The sequence below is a fragment of the Pithys albifrons genome, chromosome 7 (genome assembly GCF_047495875.1).
Source record: "Pithys albifrons albifrons isolate INPA30051 chromosome 7, PitAlb_v1, whole genome shotgun sequence".
NCBI lineage: Eukaryota > Metazoa > Chordata > Aves > Passeriformes > Thamnophilidae > Pithys > Pithys albifrons.
The window spans coordinates 29,363,805-29,369,804 of record NC_092464.1 but is presented as its reverse complement, the minus strand read 5'-3'; the positions used below and the strand labels follow the sequence as shown (position 1 = coordinate 29,369,804).

Here is a 6,000-nt window from a genome sequence, read left to right as displayed (position 1 = left end):
CACATACAGTTTGGGCAGCATCCTGTTTCTGGAACAGGATGATGAATGTCTGTATTGAAACCAGAACAAAGCTGCTTACACGAATCTGCTACTCACAAACACTGCCATTGAGCTCTGTGCTGAGGAAGCTCTTAGACATTAGCCATAATCCATCTATCCCCATCCTCGACCTATTCTCAAAACTGCACATAATACAACATTTCTAAAGCTAGGCATGTGGAGCAATCTCCTAAGTATTTTCCAGTGGAAAAAACCGCTCAATGGTAGAGTCCTTCAGTTTGACATCTTTTTCATTGATCTTTCACAGCTCAGCTGTACTGAGTTTGCTTTGGCCTGTGTGAAGGTTTCTGCTTTTCTAAGCCAAACAAAATGCTTAATGAAGGGGTTAATTTTCCTTCTTGAGTCACAAGACCTTCAAACCTAACTTTGGAGTTTTAAAGCTAAAAATGTCATTGAAGTTGTCATTCCATACTGTACATGAACTTGAAGGACCTTTTCCATTTCAATAGAAACTGAAGTTGGACATGTTCTACTATGCAGCAGAACAGAACAGTAAAGGCCCAGTTGAAGTGAGTATACGGAAGTTATGCACAACATAAAAAATGTATTTTTAAATATAAACACAATTTTTGTAGGAATTTCATTTTTATATGACCTTGTGTAACTGAGAGTGCTTGAATGCAATTTTTAAGGCAATAGGGTCATTCAAAACCAGCACGCTCTTTGCCAAACCACTAGATCAAATACTTTATTGCAAGGCCTGTAAAAACTCTGTGTTTTACTGGAATGATTTATCACAATTAAGTATCTACTCGCTGTATTTTAGTGTTATGATCCATATTTAGTAACTTGAGGCTCAAATATACTGGGACTGACTACTTTCCTGAAAGAAAAGAACCTCTTGAAATCAATGTTTATAGGGAAAGTAATATATTAAACACAGGGGACTAAAGCCAAGTACTCAACATGTGCTACGATGGAGCTGCTGTTTGGAAAGATATTTATAAGGCCAAGTACTGGATGTAAATTTAAAGACTAATGTGTGTGACACTACACCTCTGAGAACACATTATTCCAAAGTTACAGAGAATTTATTGGTTCTCTTGGTTTTGTGTGCATATGAAGAGAATTTAATGGATTTTTTTTAAAACAGATTATTAGAGGGCTTATTAGAGACCATCAAAACAATAACAAACTGAAATTTTAGTTCTGCGTGCCTTTATATGTTATAAATACGTATTTATTGCATTACATAATATAAAATTGCAAGGAAAACGGGATACAGGTAAAAAAGAAAAAAAAACCCACTGGCAAATGTTTTGTATTTTCAAACGTCTATGGATTTATTACATAAAATTATTAGCAGTTTGCCAAGTCTCATCTAGATTGCCTGAAACACCTTTCAAAGCTGAAGTATTTTAGTGCCATATATCATCGAAGTGAATTTAAATCGGAATTAATGGTCATTATCATTAACCAAACCATCAGATTCCCATCTGATGTTCTGAGGCTAATCCGGCCACTCAAGACTCTGAAGATGGAAGTTTGACAGTGTTAGTACTGCTTAGAAATCTGCCAGTGTTTCAGAGGAATTTCTTTTGGTCAAGACAAATTGCCGTTAAACATAGTGGGAACCTGCCAGTGAAAGTTTGATCAGCTTCCTTGTTCTGTGTCTTGCTAAGTGGGAGGCACTGGCACAAACCCATCAATTTCCATGCCATTGCTACTCCGGTTCCTCTTTTGCTTTTCCGAGTAAATCTACTGTATTGCTTGCTGCCCATAAAGAGGTTCCTAAACAGGTGCTGGAGAAAAGCGGGAGCACAGGGCAGCATTCCCAGCTGGAGATTCACGAGGGTCCCTCGGCGGGGACGGCAGGAGAGAGGCTGGCGAGCCGGGAACAGCGGGCAACTGCTGAAGTGGCTGTTGAGCGCAGAGCCGGGCACTGGGCTGGCCTTGGCGGGGGACGGAGGCTGCTGGGGACCTGCGGGAGCCGCGGCAGCGAAGGCGCAGCCTCTCCCGGGGCCGGTCGAGCCGCTGGCTCCGGCGGCGCAGCTCCCGCACACCTGCGTGGGAGCCGCTCCGAGGCCGCCGCCCCTCCCGCCGCCCCGCGGCAGCGCCCGCCGGGCGCAGGTACTCGCGGGGCCGCCGTGCAGGTGCGCAGGGCCGGCCGCGCCCGGCCCCTCCGTGCCCCCGCGGCTGCGCGGGTGCGCCCGCGGCCACAGCCCCGCTGCTTGGCAGCGGGCAGGAGGGCGACCGGCAGCGACACCCGATAAACTTTGGGTAAGTGTTGCGCGGGCGTAGCTCCTCTCGGCGGCGTGCAGAGGGTGGAGAAGGGGAGCGGAGCTTTGCGGAGCCGTGCGCTGCTCTTGCCGCATCGCCGCCCCGGCGCGGAGCGGGCGCTGGGTCGGCGGTCGGCGCCCGGGGGGTGCAGGCTCTGGACAACAGGTACCGCAGCTGCGTGGGGGGCAGGAGGATTGTCTCTGTGTGTAAGTGTGTGTGTCGCTTCTCCCCTCCCCCGTGCCGGGAAGGGGGTGGGAGATGTGCTGGCGCACCGGTGCTTAAAACCGCGCGGCCCACAGGCGGCTGCCCGCTCCTGGGCGGAGGGTGGCTGTCGGGTCCGCGCTGTGCCGCGGAGGGCGGCGAGAAGCGGGGCAGAGGGCGGCGGTGACCCCGCGGGGCCGGGCTGGGAACGCTGGGCTGCGGCAGCCGGCAGCGGGGCGGGGCGGGCGGGCTGGCGGCGGTGTCGCCGCCGTCGCTGGCGGTGGCCCGGCTGGATGGCCGGTCCCGGGGCTGCCCAGGACACTGGGCTCCCTCGCATCCCAGGGCCGCGCGTTCCCTCCGCCCGCATCGCACTGCAGTAAGTTCGCGAGTCGTTGGGCGGCCGAAGTGGTCGCAGGCGCGGAACTGGGGGGTCATGATGCACGGGTGTGTGTCTGGGAACAGTGAAGGGGCTAGGCTGAAAGTTGTAGCTAACCGTGCTGTATTGAATTTGTCACGACGTGTCGCTGAGGTTTCTAGTTGCTGCCAATTTGGCTCGTCGACCTACATCACTTTGCTCAACCCCAGCCAATGTCCTGATGCTGCCCCTGATAGCCGGGTTCAAAACGGTGAAGGCATCCAGTGTGAACGTGAACTCAGCGAATGCAGGAAACAAAAGATGCAACTGCAAACTTATGCTTTAAGGGCTGGTCTTCTTAAACTTTATGTGTTGATGTGACAAGCGTGGGTTTGTTTTTTGGTTTTTTGTTTGTTTGTTTGTTTGGGTTTTTTTTGTTTTGTTTTTGTGGCTGCGTTCTGATTAATTTTTTTGAAAACAATTTTATTTATCAGGAGTACATGTAAGTGCATTGTGACTATACTGTTTTGGAAATGGAAAAGGGTTTTTCAGCAGATTCCTGTATCATAGGGTTTTTTTTCTCTCTAGCCGAACAAGCAGATTGTAGGGTCTTCATTTTTTTCTGTTTTTTTACAAATTTAGTGAGAAGTTTATTAATTTTCAAAAGCAGTTTTATCTGGTTGATGTAATTTTAGAAAGAAGATGAAAAGCTTATAAAATCCTATAAAAAAAAAGGCAGTGCAACAGGATGGGAAAAACCAGCAATTGTAGCAGAAAAGAAGTATTTTTAAAAAAGTTTTTATGAAAGCCACTCAACATTTTGTACTCCCAGTTAGGTCAAATGTCCTAAAGTAGCAAGATAATAGTTGTTCTTTGCACTTGAATGGTATGATGCACATATTTAGAAAGTCATTATACACCCAAAAAAAATCCATACCAAGAATCTAATAGGCATTCCTGAATGACTGGACTTGTGCTATGCATTATGGACAAAATGACAGGAAATAAGTCCCTTGTTTCTCCCCAAAGTGGTAATCTGGTATTGCTCAGAGCCTGAAATGCTTATCTGGTACAGGAAGAAAATAAGCATCAAGAAACATGGGGCATCACGAAGCAGCACTTTCCTCCAGGGGCTTATGTTGTCTCTCCATTTGTCAAGCTAGAAGGACTCTGTTGTTTATCATGGCAGGGAAGGCCTGGAACAATTATTTGCCAGTCTGAAATGTTTTTGGAATTACATGTTTTATGCCATGAATTTATAATATTTGGGTCCAGTTGTGTTAATCTAGTTTAGGTGCCTGCAAACAATAGAAGTTGCTGCTGTTTAGCAGGTTTAGAAAAAAATATGCTTTCTTTAAGAAGAAGTAATGTATGAATTGTTACAAGCTGAAATAATGTTTTCCAAACACCTAGAGGTATCTTGAACATTCAAGGAATAGTGTTCAGTAGCAATGCGTGACTGGACAAATATTTTTGAAGAGTCGTTGCAGTTTCAAAATAATAATGTTAATAATGGTTTTGAAGAGCACTAGACATCACTTTTTCTTTTCTTTTCTTTTCTTTTCTTTTCTTTTCTTTTCTTTTCTTTTCTTTTCTTTTCTTTTCTTTTCTTTTCTTTTCTTTTCTTTTCTTTTCTTTTCTTTTCTTTTCTTTTCTTTTCTTTTCTTTTCCTTACAAGGGGGTTCTGAATCATTTCTGCGCTGGAACTAAGTGTCATTCAGGTGTCACTTTGCGGTACGGGTCTTGCTACCTTTTACCAATGGAATGAGATCACTGAAACAGAAATGAAGAGAAAGATAAGAGAGTTGCAGGAAACCTGTTAGAGCAGCATTTTGATAAAGCTAAGTGTAAATAGCACACTTGGGACTAAAACTAATAGGTTAATACTGGAAAACTTCAGTCATTTGACTGGATAACTGGCCTGGACTTCTTTTGCTTTGCGTGTGTATGACAGCAGCACTCAGTTCTTGTGAACGGTACATATAGAATAAAAGATAGTGTTTTGAAGTCATGCTTTATATTAAATGTAATAAAAATTAACAGCATATAGTATAGAATCATGGAATATCTCAAGTTTTAAGTGATCCATTGTTGGGGAAGGTGCGTTGCGAGCGGGTTCTTCTTGCCCTTGCCGGCCCACCCCGCACGGTACCCTGGGTTTGGGCTTCTAGTCGCATGTGCGTATTCTCATAGAGATAGAGCTATGTGCTGAGGTTAAAAGCAGGAACGTTCAAACTTTATTGGGGGGTAAACCGGTTATATAGGTTTTTGGGCAGAACACGAGGACAACAAGTTTTGATAGGGTGAGGGTTGCTGTCCACACCACAGTGGTCTGCTCTGATTGGTGGAAAGACTGGTGTTCACGAGGCAGCCAGGACCCCCTGGCACCAGCGAGGCTGTGTTTACCTGGGTCTGAAGTTGTTTACCTCTTCTTCAGGCTGCCTCAAGGTTACACTGACCTTGCCTGGCCTGTCAGCTCTCTGGCCAGTGTGTTGTGCAGGTGGGATCAGGCCAAACCTCCCCAACAATCCATAAAGATCATAGAGTCCAACTCTCTGCTCCTCACATGACTACCTAAAACTAAACTCTGTGACTAAGAACATGATCCAGATGCTCCTCGAATATAGGTGATATGTTTCATTCTCTTTGAATTGTTATAACCTTTATTAGATCATGGCTAAATTAAGCCTTCTGCATACAAGTTTAACAAGTCTTTTTAAACCTTGAATATTTCTGATATTTCCTTGATTAATGTTAACTTTGTTGCAAAGAGCACTTTAGATTATATCTATATTCACAGTGTATCTTCTCATCTTGTGTTATGGTGGGAGTTGTGGATCCATGTAAAAAGTATATGATGAACCATTGTCTGGAATTATTAAAGAGTGGCAACAATCAGAAATATGTGGGTTACAGAAACAACAGGTCTTTTGATTTGGTGAGCTGGAGCAAAAGAATTTCAGCCAGACTTTTACCCGTGGAAAGGAGAAGGTACTTGTGAAAGATATTTATGTTTATTTTATAGATAATAGAGTTCTTCCAGTGAAATCTGGGAGACATCTGCAGAGTGCAGATGAAGAACAGAATGCTGGCCTCCTGAAAGCATTATTCCATCTCCCTACTTCTTGTTACTATCAAGTAGAGTTTGCAATCTACTTCAGGAG

The 6,000-nt window shown here is 44.8% G+C and overlaps 1 protein-coding gene across 9 annotated transcripts in view; it reads left to right on the top strand.

Annotated features, from left to right (window-relative positions):
* Window positions 1–2,179: 2,179 nt before the first annotated feature.
* Window positions 2,180–6,000, top strand: part of DGKB (diacylglycerol kinase beta) — a 337,930-nt gene continuing 334,109 nt past the window's right edge. For 8 of the 9 annotated variants that reach the window (XM_071560835.1, XM_071560833.1, XM_071560829.1 and 5 more), the window contains exon 1: window positions 2,180–2,280. The gene's annotated coding sequence lies outside the window, so the exon portion shown is untranslated. Of the gene's footprint in view, window positions 2,281–2,745; window positions 2,858–6,000 lie in introns of those variants that run through there. The other variant, XM_071560828.1, reaches the window with a different exon arrangement.